We start from the raw sequence: 20,413 nt of genomic DNA, 5'->3' as shown, positions 1-20,413 counted from the left end.
GAATGTAAAGGGAATCATACTTGTTGATCTCTATGTACCAGATACCGTGCTAAAAGCTTTAAGAGAAATTGTTACAATTTACTAGACCAAGGATACAGAAAGAGCTCGGAAGATGTTTATTGAAATTAATTGCTATAATTCTTACATAATAGATATTATTATCTTTGTCTGCAGATAAAGAACTTGAGGCCTGACGGGTTATTTGTGCAAGGTTTAGAAAAACCAAGTGGTGGAAAAGCTCTGTCTTTTTTTCTTGGGGAGGAGTTGGGAAGAAAGAAGGAAAGAGACAAAAGTAATCAATCCCTCCATTTTAATTTAATCTTTCTCCTGCAAAATAAGTCGTGATCTTTAGAAGGCACGGCTCAAGTCAGTTCAACACAGTGCCAATCATATGAGTTAAGGATTTCATCTTAGGATCAAATTAGGATCGCTCAAGTAAAAAGGTTTCACATTGGGTGTGAGATAAGGCCTAGAAGCCAAGAAAGAGGAGGACCAAACAGCTGAGATCCAACAGTTGCTTCCCTGAAGCAGAGCTGAGCTGTACACGGTCGAATGCAAATCAGTAAAGGACATCAGTTACACACTGTGGGGAAGGACGGTCTCCCTAAGAGCTCCCCACAACCCTGTCTTTTTATGCTTTGCACCATATGAACTCCAAGTTGAAGCAAAATGCTTTCCAAAACTATTCACTGTAACTAAAATGAATAGATAGATACAGATATAGATATAAATAATCAAAACCATGCTTTAAAAATGTGTATAGATAGGCGAAATGTGGCCAGTGTTTTTATATTCTGGAAAATTCACTTAAGTCTCTAAAAGAACACAATCTAACAATATTTACTGTAGTCTTGTTAATAATATTTGATTTATCTGTTCGGAATCTTGAAAACAAAGTTTCTTTTTCTCTTTTTTCTTTTTCTTTTCATTTCTTTTCTTTTTACCAGTCAAAGAACTTTATTAACCTTGTCCCAAACTTTATTCCCAGGTTTCTTCAGCTTAAATAGCTGCAAAGAATGAATTGTGTATAAGCAAAAACCAAAAAGAGCTGCAGTGTCCAAGGGGCTTGCGCTTAAAAATATCATATACCTAGATTTTATCACATCCATGAACAAAATTTTTAAAAAGCAGTCATAATATAAAATAGCACCCCCTAGTACCTCCTTCAAGTTTTATCTTCTTCGGAAGTTGACTCTATTCAGTTTGCTTCATTCTTGGAAGATTCATCAAAGTTCTCCACAAGATCGGAAAGGCCATCCTCCTCCTCCTCTCTGGTAGCAGGTGGTGCCCTTCCATCCACAGACTGCGGGCAGAGCTTCCGCCAGCCTCCTTAAACTAGTCAGACCGTCTGCCGAGCTGGTTGAAGATACTCAGTGGCATTTCTGTCTGCTGCTCTGTCTCAGCGGGACCTGTATGGTGAGAGGGTTCGCCGCCAGCGACACCTGCACTAAAGCGGATCCCTGTTCCTTGGATTGTGAACATACTCACTTCTTCAATACCAGAAATATTGTTTGCCCCCAACTTCTTTAAGGAGAACTTTTTTTTTTTTAGATCATCTGCTATAGCCGTTCTGTGAACCACCTTCTTTCAAGTGAGCAGTTCCTCTCCCACCAATGTACACCTGTGCCTGCCTTCGGCCAGTTTCTTCTTGGTTCATGACAGTTTCTCTCATCTTGTTGGAGCAGAAGTGGAACCCTGCACAGGGGACGGAGGCACTCCAGGGGCGGGGAGAGGGGTGTCTCAGGTGGACCAGTTGAGTTTAGGTCCACACACAGGGGGACACAAGAGCATACGAGAGCCAGAGTTTCTTTTGTGTATGACATGTTTCTAATTTGGCAAGCAGTAGATTTTCTCCTTCTGTTTCTAGCAAGTAAGCATCCAGTAACTATTGTGTAACTTCTCAATACTATCTATGTCAGCAAGAATGAGCACAGGCCTAGACATAGTAGTGGAGAATTTTCAGTCTGCTTCCCACAGGCTAATGGTACAGACAGGGTAGTATAGTTTAAAATTAAAAAACTCATAACTTTAATATGTTCGACCTCCTAATTATAGAATTATTAATGCAAATCCAAAGTATCTTAATATGAAAATTCACATAATCCAAATACCAAAGGAAAATAGAAATCTACCACAAAATGACCAATGCTTATACATTTCATGTGTCACAAACCTTAAAATGTATGTGTCCTATAGCTATATTGAATGAAATCTGCTTTGTAATCAATTGGATCAAAACTTCCTGTAGCAAATGAATCAGTAAGAAAATTCATAAGGCATAAAATTTCAAGTCTCAGAAAGATTGCTAGTTGTGTGGAGCCATGTGTCCACAGAATACTATTTCACCAATGCCTTCCATTAAAGAAAATGCTGGCTTCTGAAAAACATGAACACAAGACTTGGGTTGTATTTACTTTAAGGAATATCTGTCATTATTGAGATGTAGTAAGGAAAAATCTAATTTTATCAAAATCTCCTAAGAAAAGTTAACCAGACTAAAACTCAGTATGGCCTATGCACCCATGTATTGAAATAATCTTGGTACATCATATCATAAGGAACTGTGCCTATCCTGTCTCCCCCCAAAATATCTCTGACGGGCAATTTTCTAGTTGCTTTTGATGTTCAACAACAGTTACATCAGTATCTCTAAGAAAAAGCATTTAATTTTGGGGCATATAAAACTATAAGGAAATTCTTCTCTATATTTAATAAAATTTGGCCTTTTTAAGCTTCTACCTACTGGTTTTATTCTGCCTCCGTGGCAGCCAGATGTGGCCAGAAGACTAAGTTGTGGGTAAAAAAATGTCAGTGGAAATGTCTGTGCAAATTCTGAGAAGGTTTCTTAAAAGGGAGAAGGTGTGCCTTTCCTCCACACCACACCCAACCTCTTCTTGCTACCCGGAACAGGGATGTGACTGCAGGACTTCCAGTGACTTACCATGAGATGATCTTGCAGACGGAAGTAATCATTCAGTGAAGATATCAGAGTCATAGTACTCAACAACTTTGTGGAGCTGTTTGTCTAGCCCTGGACCATCCATCCCCAGACTTCATTTACAGAAGAGAATAACCCTATGTGTATGCTTGTAACCCAGAACTTAGGAACTTAATTCCTACCTCACCCACTGAGTCTGCAAATATGTTTTCAATATTTGAAGAGTAACATCACGTTCTACCTACATCCTCTCTATTTAAACTCTAACACTTTCATCTTCATCATCTAGGTTACCCTCTTCTATATAAGCAGCTTTTCAGACTCATTCTTAAAAGTTTCAGAATAGAACTCAACACATACGTAAGATCTGAGTTGACCAGAAGAAAACAAAGGGATTATTAACTTCCTTTGTTGTCTTTACAAGACAGCCTTATGAATTAGTTTCTTCAGCAGTCCTCAAGACTAAAGACTCATACCATGGTTATAGTAGCCAAAAAAAGATCTAGTTTTTAGTTTGTTTTGTTTTCCACTGCAAGTACCCTCAAGCCAGACTTTCCCTACTTTGTATATGTTTAGTAATTTGTTTTTTCTCTTTAATCTAAGTGTAAAACTTCAGATTTCTCCTTATTACATTTCTTCTAATAGTCCATTATTCCCATGCAATGCAAATAAACCTTGAACCCCAATTTTGGAATTCCAACTAATTAACTATCCTTCGCAGCTTCTATCTTCTGCTTAATTAGAAAGCGGTTTGTGTCCCCACCACATCTTTGGCAAGAACCTCACATTATCAAGGTAAAAGAAAGAGCCCTTTGGTGATCCCCTCAAGATTTCTCTGCTAGTGGACAAGCAGCATATGATCAACACAATGTTGGTCTAACCAGCTCTGAGTCCCAAAGATCCATTCCTTCTTTCAAGAACTCAGGCCCAAAGACATGACCATAGGAGGCCACAGGTGCACTCAGGAAGCTTGGAAACTGACCAACGCCTTGAAGAAAGAGACTGGCAGAATGGGCTGACTCACTGTTCTCGCAGGTAAGTGTCAAGAGGGAGAAGCAGTAAAAGATATAGAACTTGTTTTTATAACAAATAAAAGGCAGTCTCGTCCTTTAAAAAGAAAAAAATTTTCTCCTTAAAAAGAAAAAATATCTATGAGTATATTGAGTATAGGGTGGGGGCTTGACTAGTGATTGATTGACAAAGCAGTGTAAATTCCATAACTATCCCATTTGCATAGATATTGATTGCAGTGGGCTTCAAAAGACTGATTATGCAGCTTCTTAGATTTGAAATGAGTGTCTTATACCTTAGCCCTACAGAAAAACCAAGAAGCAAACATTAAAAAACTTAAATATGCACATGTGGAAATGTGTTTATGATTAATGATAATTTATTAAGTGCAATACTGTGCTAAATTAATATATGCAGAATAAGACCGACTTGTGCTGATAGAATTATCTTGTTTATAATTATCGTTATTGACTTGAAAAGAGCTACACCATTTTCTGAACAAGAGGCATAGTCCAACATACATAACGCAAAACATCAGATATTTACTACATTGTCCCTAATCATTAATTTGATGTAGTTTCAGTTGTTGTAAACCAAAGGTTCCTATATCTACAAATGTCATTCCATGTACAGAAAAAGTATATACAGAAATAATACTTAAATCTACACTAATTATTTCTGATTAAGAAACATACATAGTAAACTATAATACTCTATCAATTAATAATTATAGCCCTATCCCATAAATACATTTCATCTTAACTGAAACTACTCAATATACACAATCACTGTTTTTAAAGTAACTAAATATTGGCAACAACTAAAATGCTTTTTAAATTTATTACACCACCATTAAATAGAGGAGAAACTGTATCTACTCTTTTCTTTGGGAAGTTATACTTTTTTTTTTCAATTAAATAACATACAGAGGTTTGGCTGACAAAGCATTTAGATTTTTCTTGTTTTTGTCATATTTTTCCAAAGCGTAATCTAAGAAAATATAAATATAGGTAGGTTGCATTTTGAACAACTCCTCAGATAGCTTTTTATTTTCCTTTTGGTGAGGGAAAGACCTACAAATTAGTAGGGTGTTGTCTAGTTTTTGGTCATGGTTCAGGTCAGTTCAAGTCCCTACTTAAATCTAAATTAAATTAAATTCAATATGTAATGCTGCTTTATTGCTCTTATAAGATTCATCTTTCTGTTTTATTTCAATGTTGTCAACAAGTCTATGTTTTGTGGGTGAGCTGAACAAAGTTCCATGCAATTTGGTCAAGCTGGCTTACTGGGTACCATTTAAAAGAGAACTATCTATTCATTACTTGTTAACTCATATTGTTCTTGCTGCTGACAAGGACTGTTTCAATAAATCTCATTCAATTCTTAAAGGACCTGAAAATTTTTCATTGGTCCCATTAGCTAACAGCTTTGTTTTTAGGTAAGCAAGTATGGAAGTCTAGAAACAATGATCCCTTAATTTGCACAATGTTAAAACTAACATTAGCAAATAATTAAAAAGAAAAGGTAGAGCTTGATAAAAATAAATTAAGTTCACTATTATCATATATTCTATATCTTTAGATATTAAAATAATAAACCTAAGGAGAGACTGTTTCATTCTTCTGTCTCAAAACTAATTAATTAATCTAAGCTAAAAGTATTCAGTGTCTTTACGTGATGAAGTTTTGGGGTGATGGAGGATTCCTGGGGCCCAGAGCTGATGCCCAAGAAAAAATTCTTGAAGATGTCTTTGATGCAAAATGGTGATTTTATTAAAACATGGGGAAAGGACCCATGGGCAGGTCCTTAATTCAGGGATAGAATTAAGTCTCTAAGGAATTTTGGAAGCAAGGTTTCCAGGACCTTGAGGGGCTAACTGTTGCTAGGGAAATGCCACTTACTACCATTTAATAAAACCTCAGTCATGAGACCCTTTAGATGTATATCAGAGGGCCATAATCTTGGAGTAGGACTGCCAGCATACACCTTGGGGCAGTTGAGATGGAGGAAGTAGACTTACAGGATCCTTGAGGTTAGGATAATGTTAAGCCAAGGTTCTCTTTTGCCCTAGCAAAGTGTCATCATTGAGGCAGCAGAGCCCCTAGAGGGAGGTCACTCTGCCAGTTTCAAGGACTTATCAATGAGCTTGTAGGCAGTAAAGGAATTTAATTTTTCATTTGTCTTTGTTTCCACATTACCATGGCAAGCACTTAAACCCCTTTCCTTTGTTCTTGGATAGCCAGGAGTGTTTGAGGAATATCACACATATTCCACCTGGAGGGGAGGGATGGGACGGGACGAGACTGTGTCAGACTGTATTTGCCCTCCAGCCTGTCTCAGCCTCTCATACCTGGACTTAGCTTCTGAGAGCCTGCGCTGAAAGACAACTTTCTTAACCCTTTTGAATGAGACCATCATAACTACAGCAGAATCTTCTGAATGTCACAGTGAGAAACAAAATTTCTTCAGAGCAACAACTGATCCATTTCCATATGGTATCTTTATGGGCTTTTGTTTTGTTTTGTTAAACCAGCTTCAAAATGTCAATTCTCTTCCTTCTAGTTCTCTAGATCCATACACCAATTTTCTCTTAGGTCCACACCACTGTGAACAGGGTATAACAAACAACATCCCAATTTTACCAGATTGCTTTCTTTGGTTTTGTGAGCAATATGAATGATAGTTAAGGGAAAAAATCTCTTAGAGTAGAAATACGCCTGTTATTTTATACCCTGTAAGTCTGACATCGTCAACTACGCACTGCCGAACCGAGCACCAACATCTTCAACTATTAAAATGGAGGTAGTATCATAGGAAATTATTTGAAATGTATTTTTAAATTAAATGAAGAAAATAATTCAAGTTTCTAGTTTGGGTTTAGGTTTTAAACATGGCTATCTTGTTGCTGAGGTAGAAATTCTTGCAGGACGAATCTATTGAAAGTTCTCTTGAGACTTCTTTGGGCAAATATCATGTTGTAATTTAAGATGGTCCTAGATTTTTTAATAAACCTTTTCACCTAATTTAGGCAATTGTAAAAAAAGACTCTCTAAATACCTTGATATTTTACTACTGAGTCATCATAGCTCTGTGACCTTTGATCTTTACTGAGGAATGTTTGGGTTTGGCAAAAAGGTGATTTTAAATTTTAATACTAATACTTGGAGGGATAAAGGTCATTAGCATCCATAACAGCAATAAAAGTGCTTTGTATATACATGGTATTTCTTCCTCAAGAAAGAAAAGAAAATCCCTTAAAAAAATCCTTGTTGACTAGAAATTCTGTTTCACAAAATATACAATAACTTTAAGATATTTTAAATATAACTGGCTATAATTTTGCAGGGGATCTAACTTTGCTTATATGTTATATAAGCAAAATATATTATTGCTTCAAAAAGGATACACAACTACCAAGTAAAAGGAGCTAATTCATCTTTACCTTGAGGTCGCTCATAAGATTTCTTTGTATGTAATTCATAGGTATCTCTTTGTAGGTATATCTCTAGGTATAGTTGAAGACATATGTATAAATAGTATGAACATTAAAGATGGTAGTTATAAGACAGAAGATATTATTTGATCTGATGATTTTACAACAAAAATTGGGGCAGTGGGGTGTGGCAGAGCACAGTATAAAAGGATATGGAATACTAATTGGTTATTTCTTTTGCTAAGGAAGGCCATTAGTCTATGTAATGTGTTCACAGAAACCTTCACTTTAGAATGAAATGCTCAATCACCAGGCCAGCTCACAAGTCTCACTAGGATGCTAACATCAGCTAACAAACTTTGTCATATTTTAGATAGATGAGTCTCATTATGAGCTCTCAAGACTTCAGTAATAAAGCCGGCCTAGTGAGCCCACAACCTACAGACCCCTCCCCTCCATGCCTCAGAACCTGGCACAGGCACTCACCAAGGAAATACAATAATGGAAAGAGCCAAAGGGCTAGAGGCAGCAAAAGAAATTGCAAACCAGTGCTGATACCACAAACTGGAAAAGACTATGAGGTATTAAAACAGCAATATTCCAACAGGGGAAGGGTTCCATTTTGAGCTAACTTTGGATTTAAGTCATCCCACAAAAAACATATCTGAGAGAGAAAATAGGCTACAAGGTTTAAGCTGTTCTAAAATAAATATGAAGTTAGACTTATAACAGCGACCTTTTAAGCTTCTCTACTAATAGCAAAAATGGCCGAGATTGACATCTGCAGAAATTTTAAACCCAAATCATATGACAAAATAGACAAATCTTTGAAATAGATGTGCAAGTGCACCTGCTTTTCTCACAGCAGTGCATAAAAATATCCCAAACCCAGACAGACTGTAGAAATGAAGCTTTAGGAGTCTTTACTGGACTATAAAAATGATCTCCATGTGAATGCTAATGTGCCAGTGTTTTCATTTACAAAGATTAGTAATATCTTTGGTAATAAACCTCGGTTCCTATTGTACAATATAAGTGGAAAGCAACTACATGTAAGGCAAAGGACAGAAGCCTATAGAATGCTTGTCTTTGCAGTTTCAAGAGTTGGTCTGTCATTAGGGTGCATAGGGATAAAGAAATGTAAGAGTTCAAGATCATTAATGTCTGTTACTTTTCCTGCTAAAGGAATACATTTTTAAGAAACACAACAGTCACCTTGTTCTTTAGAAGCCACATTATGTCTAGGAGGAGAACAGTGGTTTAGAAACTGAGAGAAAGCTGAGAGACCCTCATGGGGAAAGGCACCAAATCACTGGCCCAACTTCCTCAGCAGTGATATAAACCTTGGCTCTTTCTGTCTAATGCCATCCCTCCCCAGCCAGGAGAAGCCAAGCAGGAGCCACAGTGGAGCATGACATGCTGGGGGAAAAATACTGGCTGCAAGAATATATACCACTCCTGGTTAAAATAAAATAATCTGCAATTCTTTTCACCAAAGATCATATTTTAGACAAAAATTGAGCGAAAATGAAATCAAAGATGGTTCTCATACAGAGATAATTAGTATCTGCCAATTTTACCATGATAATAATAAACTCATCCCATCATACACAAGTAGATTTGATGCCTGGTAAAAACTTTTTTAGTCCCTTATTTTACTTTAAAAAAATAACTTTAAAAACCAAACTACTCTTTGTTAGATGTTTATTATTACCTGTGTCGTAAATACTGTTAGGTGATATATTTAAAATAATGACTTTAAAAATTACTAGAGTCAAAAATGTTTGGACACCTGTGTGGCTCTGTCAGTTAAGCAGCTAATTCTTGATTCCAGCTCAGGTCATGATCTCACGGTTTGTGAGACTGAGCCTCCCCACCCCTGCCCCCTGCCCCCAGTCCACCTACATCAGGTTCTACACTGACAGCCTGAAACTTGCTTGAGATTCTCTCTCCCTCTCTCTGCCCCTCCTCACCTCTCAAAATAATAAACAAACATTTTTAAAGTTCATTTATTTATTGTTAGAAAGAGAGCACACGAGCAAGAAAGGGGTAGAGAGACAGAGGGAGAGAAAGAATCCCAACGAGGATCTGCACTGTTATCGTGGAGCTTGATACAGGGCTTGATTTCACAAACTGTGAGATCATGACCTGAGCTAACATCAAGAGTTGGATGCTTAACCAACTGAGCCTCTCAGGCGCCCCTCAGTTTCATTTTATAACCTAGTTTCTTAGAACTTTATAAGGCTTCTCTGTGAGAGTTTCCTTTCTGGATTATCTGTCTCTTACTGTAAAAGTTATACATGCTCATTATTTAAAAAATTTTTTTAAATATGAGAAGAGAAACTAGAAAAGAAAAATCAGGGGTGCCTGGGTGGCTCAGTTAAAGTGTGCAACTTTGCCTCAGGTCATGAGCTCACAGTTCTTGGGTTTGAGCCCCGCATCAGACTCTGTGCTGACAACTTGGAGCCGGGAGCCTGCAGCCTGCTTGGGATTCTGTTTCTCTCTCACTATGTCCCTTCCCCACTCATGTTCTGTCTCTCTCTGTTTCACAAAAATGACTAAATATTTTAAAAAAGTTTAAAAACAAAAAATTACCTGTAATTCTACCTTCCAGGTAACTGTACATTCCAGAACTACTGTGTGTGCGCGCGCGTATGTTTCCCATGGTATCATCCATACATACTAGTCTATAATTTGTCTTCCTCATTTAATATGTAGAAGACATCTTTTTGTGTTAATAAATATGTATCGACCTCATTGTTTGCAATAGAATAGTCATATCCTGAATGCATACACATGCCTATATTTAACAACTGAGGAAAATAACTAAAAAATTACAAAAATAATTATTATAGGATTTAAAAATAATAAATAATTGCATATATAAAGATTAACTTGACTAATAACTGATATTCAGGTTGTTTCCAGTTTTTATCAGTAATACTACAATAAATTTTTTTGGTTATAAATTTATGGGCTTATTTGCTAGGATTAATTTCGAGAACTAGAATTGCTAAGAAAAATAACTATTTTAATTTTCACATATATTACCAGATTGCATTCCAGAAAGGCTGTACCTGCTTTGTCACCAACGCATATTGTCATTTGTTTTCTTCCTTGGCAATAGGATAGATGAAAGCGGTATTTTTGTGTCATTTCTATTAGTATCTCTTTGATTATCATTAGAACAGAAAATCTTTTCATATATTTGCTGGTCATTTTAATTTCTTCTTTTGCCAACTGCCCACTAATAAAAGCAAATAAACAAATAAAAATACCTTTTTCATTTCTCTATTGGGATTGTTCATCCCTTTCTTATTGATTTACAAGACCTGCTTATATATTAGAGCTATTAATCCTTAGTAGGGCACAATAATTGCGAATGCTTTTCCCAGTTTGTCATTTGTCTTTCAACTTTGTTTACAGTATGTTCTATAATATTGTTATTTATTTTTAATATAGTAAAATACAAATATCACAAGCCAAGAGGAAGTAACAGAGAAGAGATTTATCTTGCCGTGTGAAACAACTAAAAAACTTAACGAAATATATGAAAGAATGATTTTTTTAAGACATTGGACATCAGGCAACAAAAGACATAGGATCCCTGAGATGTGGGGAAAAAACAAAGTAAGCCCTAAGATTGTTCCAGCATATTGCCCAGAGAGAGTTTTCAGGTCACAGTGCAGGGAGGCATAACCCAGGCAGAGCCCACTAGGCTTCCTGAGTGTAGGAGATGGACCTGAGAATCCAGGGAGGCCACAACTGCTAAGAGCTTACAGGGCAAACAATCCAAGATGAGAGAGCAGCACAGAAAAAAGAAGTCCCTCATATCTTCAGCTGAGTATGGATTAGCTCATCGGTTTGAGGGGAAAACTCGGGTCAAGAAAAAAAACATCCAAAAGAATTAGAGAAAACTGATACATACACAGGGCTGAGAGTAATTTGGGGTCCTACTTACTATCCATAAGTCACGGGGCATTGGATAAAGGCCTCTGAAGAGATTTATCTCATTAATGAGCAAAATTCGCTCTTGACAAAAGGCTGCGCTGGTGCCATTTAACAAAGCCTAACTTTCAAATTTGAAAAGAATCAAACGGTTTCCAGATAACCTAACTGTATCCCAGTACAAGGTTCAAAAATATATTTATATATTTAGAAGAATATATTTAGATATATCTAGAAGAAAACAAAAATAGGGGTGCCTGAGTGCCTCAGTCAGTTAAGCTTCCAACTCTTGGTTCTGGATCAAGTCACAATCTCACGGTTTTGTGTCTGAGTCCCATGTCAGGCTCTGCTGGTAACACAGAGTCTGCTTGGGATTCTCTCTCCCTCTCTCTCTGCCCCTTCTCAAGTTGTAGTGTCCCTGTCTCTCTCAAATAAATAAATAACTCCCCCCCCAAAAGAAAACAAAAATACCCTGTACATACTAGGTAAAATCCACCATCTGCCAACTAATTAAAAAAAAAAAAAAGCATGTAAAAAAAGCAGAAAAATGTAAGTCAAAATGAAGCAAAAAAAAACCAATCAATTGAAAGTAACCCAGAAATGACACCATTGATAGAATTAATAAACGTAGTGTAAGGATGCAGGTCTGATTCAGGTTTCCCCTCTGACCTTGAAGGCCAGCTAACACCATTAACATTTCTGGGGGTGGGCCTAAAGATGGAGGTTAAGACTAGTCACGCCCTACCTGAGGGTCCTAGTCCCACCCTACCTGAGGGTTCTAGGTCCACTCTGTAATTGGTTAAAGTTACTGTCAATGATGTGATGCTATATTGATTGGCCCCTGTACCTGTGTCACCATTTCCTGTAACTCCCCCTTCCCAAACTCATAAAAGGCACTGCCCCGCCATGTTTGGGGCTCGCTCCACGTGGGTCTAGTATGTTGTTGAAGTCTGTGAGCCCGACTTTAGGCTGGCCGGGCCTAAATTCGTAATAAAGCCCTTTGCTTTTGCATGCGTGCTTCAGCCTCCCTGGCAGTCTCTGGTTTTTGGGGGCGATATTAAAATCTGAGTACAACAATAGCGAAAGAATTACTATAAGTATTCCATTATGTTCAAGAAGCCCAGGAGTCAAAATGGGTTTTTTTCTCTGTAAAGGGCAAGAGAGTACATAACTTAGGTTTTGCAGGCCATACAGTCTCTGTAACAGCTACTCAACTCAGCCACTATAATGCAAAACAGCAGCCATAAACAATGTGTTAATGAATGGCTGTGGTTGTGTTCCAATAAAACTTTATTTACAAAACAAATCTTTTTTAAATTTTTTTAATGTTTATTTTTGAGAGAGAGAGACACAGAGTGTGAATAGGGGAGGGTCAGAGAGAGAGGGAGAAACAGAATCTGAAACAGGCTCCAGGCTCTGAGCTGTCAGCACAGAGCCCAATGCAGGGCTTGAACCCACAGAATCGTGAGATCATGACCTGAGCTGAAGTTGGCCGCTTAACTGACTGAGCCACCCAGGTGACCCACAAAACAAATCTTGTGCACCAGATTTGATGTATAGATATCATGTTCGTTCCCTTAAGGTAGAAGAAACATTAAACATGTTTAGTAAATATTAAAAAAAAAAAAAAGACCTTTGCAGCATGAAACTCATAGAAGAAAGCACAGGATTAAAGCTCTTTGACACAGGTTTTGGTAATTATTTTTTGGATATGACACCTAAACATAGACAACAAAATATAAAATAAACAAATAGGACTATATCAAACTACAAAGCTTCTGCACAGCAAAAGAAACCAACAACAAAGTGGAAAAACAACCTACAGAATGGCGAAAAATATTTGCAAACCATATATCCAGTAAGGGGTTAATATCCAAAATATAAAAGGACTCATAAAACAGCCAAATAATTAATAATAATAATAACAACAATAACAACAAATACCACCACCCAATTTAAAAATGGGCAAAAGACCTAAAGAGACATTTCCCCAAAGAAGATACACAAAAGGCAAGATGGTTCAAGAAATGATGCTCAGAATATAGGGCAATGCATATTAAATTTCACCTCATACCTGTTAGAATAGCCATCATCAAATATACAAGTGATAACAAATGCTGGTATTGATGTAACGAAAGAGAACTCTTGCACACTATTGGTGGGACGATAGATTGGTACAGTCACTATAGAAAAAATATAGAGGATACTCAAAAAAATTAAAAATAAAACTATCATATGATCCAGAAATTCCACTGCTGGGAGGGAGTATGTCTAAAGGAAATAAAAACATTGAAACAAAAATTTGAAAACATTTCTGCACCCCCATGTTAACAGCAGCATTATTTGCAATAGCCAGGACATGGAAATAATTTAAGTGTCCATCAATGGATGAATGACTAAAAGTTGTGGATGGAATATTATTTAGCCATTAAAAATGAAATCCTGGGGTGCCTAAGTGGTTCAGTCAGTTAAGTGTCCAACTTTGGGCCAGGTCATGATATCACAGTTTGTGGGTTCAGGCCACATTGGGCTCTGTGCTAACAGAGCGCAGAACCTGGAGCCTGCTTAAAATTTTGTGTCTCCCTCTCTCTCTGCCCCTGCCTTATTCACACTCTGTCTCTCTCTCTTAGAAATCAACATTTTTCTAAAAATGAGGCAATCCTACCATTTATGACAACATGAATAGACTTTGAAAGCATGTTAAGTGAAATAAGCCAAAGACAAATACTGTATGATCTCACAGAAATGTCAGTTTTTTAAAACTTATAGAAAGAGATCAGACTTGTGATTGCCAGAAGTGAAGGGTGAAGGGAGGTAGAACTAGAGGAAGGTGGTCAAGAGGTAAGTAAGTACTGTGGGTGTAATGTACAATATGCTTATGAGAACTAATACTGCTCTATGATATATAAGAAAGTTGTTGAGAGAGTAAATTCTAAGAGTTCACATCAGAAGAAGAATTTCTTTTTCCTTTCTCCTTTCTTTTCTTTTTACTTTATCTATATGAGAAGATGAATGTTAGCTGGACTCATCACGGTAATCATTTCACAATATATGTAAACCAGACTATCATGCTATACACTTTAAACTTACACACATATGTATGTCAATTACATCTTAATAAAACTGGGGATGGGGGAGGAAGGTGGGAAAATCCAAAACAAAATTAGAGAGATGAAAACCACATTTAAGAAAGATCAGACAGTGCAGAAGAAAAGATTGGTAAACTTTAAGACAAAGCAATAAAATTATCCAAAATAAAACACTAAAGAAAGACTAAAGAAAGAAATGAATGGAGCATCAGCGGTCTGGGGCAACTTGAGGCAATTCTATATGTGTGTAATTTAAGCCCCCATGGAAAAGAATGGAGTCAGGGGAGACAAATAAGTATTTATAAAGCTATAAACCCACATGTATAAATAAGAAGCTCAATGAATCTCAATCACAAGAAACATGAAGAAAACTACACCAAGGCACATCATAATCAAACTGCTTAAAGTTACTGATAAATTTATTTCAATTATAAATTAGGGTAGTACAGATAGGGTTGACAAGTTCAAAGAATAAGGTTACCACATAATCCAAACCTATTTAGACCTTAAATTCTAGAAAGCAAGAAGTAAATGTTTGGAGGGTAAGGGATTTATCTAAAATGTAAGCCAAATCTACTTGGTTCCTGTTTTCAGGCAGTGTCTGGATAACAAGTTATATACCGGGGAGATAAACTGGGGTGCCAAAACATTATGCCTCATTATGGCCATATTACTTTGCAATGTGATACCACTACTCAGGAAATGGAGTCTATTTACTTACTCCCTTATATCTGGTTGACCTTGCAACCTGTGACCAATACAATGTGGCAGAAGTGTGACTTACGGAGCTTAGGCCTCAGAGGCCACCTGGGATGGGTTCTGCCCCCTACCTTCTAATTTACTTCCTCAGGATTCAGCCACCATTTGTAAAGAAGCTGGGGCTAGACAACTGAATAAGACACAACAGAGAGGAAGAGACTGCAGCCTCTTAGACCCTTCAGCTCCAACCAACCCACCGGATAAAAACAGTCTCATAATTGAGTCCAGGTGAGACCCTGGAAGAACAATGTAACCAATACAGATCTTAAGAGAGAGGCAATCAGACCATTGTTTTAAGCCACTAAGTTTCAGCATGGTTTGTTACATACCAATAAAGATAAGTAACACTTCTTTTATATATATATATTAGTACCATGTTTAGAAAGTGCTTGCCACTACATATTATAAAAATATAAACCATGGGGAAGAGCACTGGGTGTTGTATGGAAAACAATTTGACAATAAAATATTTTTAAAAATATATAAACCTACAATTTCCCTTTAGTGCTTTTATATGTTAATTTGTACATTTAGCATATGCTGTTTTAGCATATGATGTAAAGTTGATAACCACAATCTTGTTTTTCCAAATAGTTACCTGGCTATCCTAATAACATTTAATAAACCATTCTTTCCCTCCATTGGTTGATGTTACTTTTACCATATACTAAATTTTGAAGATAATTTAATGTAACAACCCAAAATAAAAATGTTCAAACTGATCTTCAAATATAAAAGCTATTTAGCCAAATCTGTAGCATTCATATAAAAAATTCCACTTTTCCATTTTAAGTATGTAGATGCATCTATTATAAACATAATTACTTTTACATTCCAAGAAGAAAATCAGACACACGTGTTTCCAACATTTTTTTATGGAAATAGCCTTATTATTCAGAAAGCTTTTTAGTATTATATTCTCCATAATATGATTTTACTGGTACTAATTCACCCTGGTCTTATAATGTGGTTTTTATAGCTCCCTGACTATGTATTAACCAAATACTGACCTTAAGTCAGTATTAATCCAACTTGAAAATACTTCTTGAAAAGCCTTCACTGCAATCTACAAATAAGAGATATAATTCAAGTCAATTTGTCCACATAACAAAAATATGGGAAAATTAGATCTTATAAAATTTTAGGTAGGACTTTGTCAACATGCAGGTCTCCTAGGAATGTCTTAGTCCACACTAAGATGTGAAATCTATAAGAAGACATTTTATGGAAACTGTTGTATAGCAAGATTAAATCCTATGTCCCTAACAATAAAGCATGCTAACAATATTAAAGGAAAAATCCAATTCCTAACTTCAAGTGAAAAAGTATACATCCAAATGATCACTCCTGAGTTGCATCCCTTTAGCTCTACTGCACTGTCAAATTCTCTCTTAAGTATCATGGAAGACAGTGAATTGAAGGAAAGAAAAAAAAAACGTTTAAAAAGGCATGGGATGCCTGGGTGGCTCAGTTGGTTGAGCATCTGACCCTTGGTTTCAGCTTAGGTCATGATCCCATGGTTCATGGAATCGAGTCCCACGTTGGGCTCAGCCTTGACAGCAAGGAGCCTATTTGGAATTCTCTCTCCTTTCCCTGCTCCTCCACTGTTTGCACTTTCTCTCTTTCTCTCAAAATAAATAAATAAACTTATTTTTAAAGCCTTAAAAAGGCAGTCATAGCAGAAAAGCTGACTTCTAAATGGGGTCCCTAGAAAGAACACCTGCCTATATCCTCCCCCCAAAAATATCTTACATTACTAGGATTGCTCCACTGGATTTGGTCATGTTGCCTGAAATCACATCAATCAGAGATCATTTCAGTCAATATGTTTTCTCTAACTACAATATACAAAAACCTCTAAGATGTTAAGTCCTTATTAAAAGTCATCATATTTGTGTTAATTTATTTTCATTGTAATTTTCAAATAAATTCTGGAAACCACCTGCATTGAAGAAATGTGATTTTCCTAGTTATATTAAAAAGCACCATCATTTATCCCTTTATTAGCTTTAAAATATAAAATCATTTTTAACTAAACTTTTAATCATAAAATGATTATAAACACACATCAGACATACATGGATTGTAAAAAAATAATACAAGTCTGTCCTTTACTCAATTGCCTTCCATTGCTACATCTTGCAAAAATATAATGAAAAATTAACACAAGGGTATGAACACTAAAACAGATATAGATACATTTCCATCACCACAAAGATCCCTTGTGTTGTCCTTCCACAGCCACACTTCTCTCCCTTCTCCATCCGCTCCTTCACTCTGGAGATTGCACGTGGCAATCTGTTCTCCAATCTATAATTCTATCACACTTAAGAATGGTATATAAATTGAATCATACATTACATAACCTTTGGGGACTAGTTTTATCTACTCAGCATAGCTCTCTGGTGATTCATCTGTGTTGTGCATATCAGTACTCTGCTCCTTTTTATTGCTGTAGAGTGTTCCATAGTATGGCTGTATCACACTTATTGTTGCTGTTTTCTAACTATACACCCATCAAAGGGTTGTTTCCAGGTTTCCACTATTACAAATAAAACTGCTATAAAAATATGTGTACAGGGGGCACCTGGGTGGCTCACTTGGCTAAAGTGACTGACTTCGGCTCAGGTCACGATCTTGTGGTTTATGAGTTTGAGCCCCACATCAGGCTCTGTACTGACAGCTCAGAGCCTGGAGCCTGCTTCAGATTCTGTGTCTCTCTCTCTCTGCCCTTTTCTTGCTAACACTCTGTCTCTCTGTCTCTCAAAACTAAACAAACATTAAAATTTTTAAAAAAATATATGTGTACAGGGTGCCTGGGTGGCTCAGTCGGTTGAGCCTCTGACTTCGGCTCAGGTCAGATCTAACGTTTCATGGGTTCGAGCCCCACGTCAGGCTCTAGGCTGACAGCTAGCTCAGAGCCTGGAGCCTGCTTCCAGTTCTGACCCTCCCCCGCTCATGCTCTGTCTCCCTCTGTATCAAAAATAAATAAAAACATTAAAAAAATTTTTTAAATAAATAAAATATATGTGTACAGGTTTTCAGATGAACGTATGTTTTCATTTCTCTAGGATAAATGTCTAGGAGTATAACTGCTGTGGTTAAATGGCAGTTGAATGTTTTACTTTTTTAAGAAACCTCCAAGTTTTTTCCAGAGTGGTTACATCATTTTACATTTCAACCATCAGTCGTAGTGTGAGTGATTCTCTTTCTCTGTATACTTGCCAGCTTTGGTGTTGAAACTGTTTCTGTGTGTGTGTGTGTGTGTGTGTGTGTGTGTGTGTCTATTTTAAATTTTTATTTTATAGGTGTGTACTAATATTTCATTGTGGTTTTAATTTGCATCTTTATATCCTCTCCAATGACACCTCATGTCTTTTGCCTATTTTAAACTGGACTGTTTTGAGAACTCATTATATATTCTCAATAAAGGTCCTTTGCAGGATATGTGGTTTGTAAATAATTTCCCCCACTTTGGTACTTTTCTTTTCACCCTTTTTAAATTTTTTTAACATTTATTCATTTCTGAGAGACAGAGTACAAGCAGAGGAGGGTCAGAGAGAGAGAGACACACACAGAATCCGAAGCAGGCTCCAGGCTCTGAGCTGTCAGCACAGAGCCCAATGCAGGGCTCAAACCCAAGAACCATGAGATCATGGCTTGAGCTGAAGTCAGATGCTTAACCGACGAAGCCACCCAGGCGCCCCTTTTGTCACCCTCTTAATTGGGTCTTCTACACAGCAAAAGTTTCTGAGTTTGAGGAAGTCCAAGTTATCAATTTTTCTTTTCATGGATAATGTTTTTGGTCTCAAGTCAAAGAAATCTTTGCCTAGTCCTACATACTGAAAAAAATCTCTTATTTTCTTCCTAAAAGCTTCATAATTTTATATTGTAGTTTTAAGTCCATGATTTATTTTCAGTTAATTTCTGTATGAGGTGTAAGACGTAGGTCAGGGTTGATTTCCTGCCTCTGGATGTCCAATTGCTCCAGCTAGTTGTTGAAATGGGCTTTCTTAAACTGAATTGTTTTTGTACTTTTATCAAAAATCAACTGAACACATTTTATGTGGGTCTATTTCTGGAGACTCTATTCTATTTCACCCAGAGCATGTGTTTATCCCTCCACTAATACCATACAGTCTTTCCTGTTGTCGCTACTAAGCCTTAAAATCAGGGCGGCTGATTCCTCCCATTCTAGGTCATTTAACTTTTCAAACAATATATAGGACAACACCGACTATATCTACAATAAATCTTGCTGGGATTTTGAGACGAATTGTGTAAATCTGCATACCTAGTTAGGGAAAATTGAAACCATCTCTACGTCAATCTTCCAATTTATGAATACTGTCTATCTCTCCATTTATTTAATTTCCTGTTGTTTATCAGCATTTTATAGTTCTCAGCATAAAAGTTCTATTAGCATTTTATTAAATTTATACCTAAGTGTCTTCCAATCTTTTGGAGCAATTGTAAGTGATGTTTTTAAAGTCATTTCCACATATTCATTGGACGCTTGAACGTCTGACTACGGCTCAGGTTATGATCTCATGGCTTTGAATTTGAGCCCCACATCAGGCTCTATGCTGAAAGCTCAAAGCATGAAGTCTGCTTTGGATTCTGGATCTCCCTCTCTCTCTCCTTCCCTGCCCTGCTGATACGCACTCACACTCTCACTCTCTCTCTCCCTCACTCTCTTTTTCAAAAATATTAAAAAACTTTTCAAATAAATTTCATAAGACTTTGCTACATGTCATGTCATCTGCAAATTGAGACAGTTTTAGTTCTTCCTTTCCAATCTGTATATTTTATTTTCTCTTCTTGCCTTATTGCATTGGCTGGAACTTCTATCAATATTTGTATAAGAATGGTGAGAGGAGTTAATCTAGACTTGTTCCCAAATTGAGGAGAATGCATTCAGCTATTAAATAGAAAACTAACTATACATTTTATCAAGTAAAGGAAGTTTCCTCCTGTTTCTGTTTTTCAGTTTGTATCAGGCACAGGTATTGAACTTTGTCAAATGCTTTTTCAGTATTGATTAATTTGATATCATTTTTCATCTTTAACCAGTTAATATAATGGATTATATTAATTTATTTTTAAAATATACAAACTAGTCTTGCATCTGTAAGATAAACCACATGATGTCATGTTGTATAATCTTTATATTGCTGAATTCTATTTGCTAATATTAAAGATTTTTGCATCTGTATTCAGAAGGGATATAGATCT

The 20,413-nt window shown here is 36.6% G+C and overlaps 1 protein-coding gene and 1 pseudogene across 1 annotated transcript in view; both read right to left on the bottom strand.

Annotated features, from left to right (window-relative positions):
• Positions 1 to 20,413, bottom strand: part of ATG10 (autophagy related 10) — a 227,996-nt gene that overhangs the window by 129,521 nt on the left and 78,062 nt on the right. The window lies entirely within an intron of this gene.
• LOC115294578 lies at positions 1,081 to 1,672 on the bottom strand (annotated as a pseudogene).

The sequence above is a fragment of the Suricata suricatta genome, chromosome 6 (genome assembly GCF_006229205.1).
Source record: "Suricata suricatta isolate VVHF042 chromosome 6, meerkat_22Aug2017_6uvM2_HiC, whole genome shotgun sequence".
Lineage (NCBI taxonomy): Eukaryota > Metazoa > Chordata > Mammalia > Carnivora > Herpestidae > Suricata > Suricata suricatta.
The sequence above is the reverse complement of the archived record's forward strand: the minus strand, read 5'-3'. Positions and strand labels throughout refer to the sequence as shown.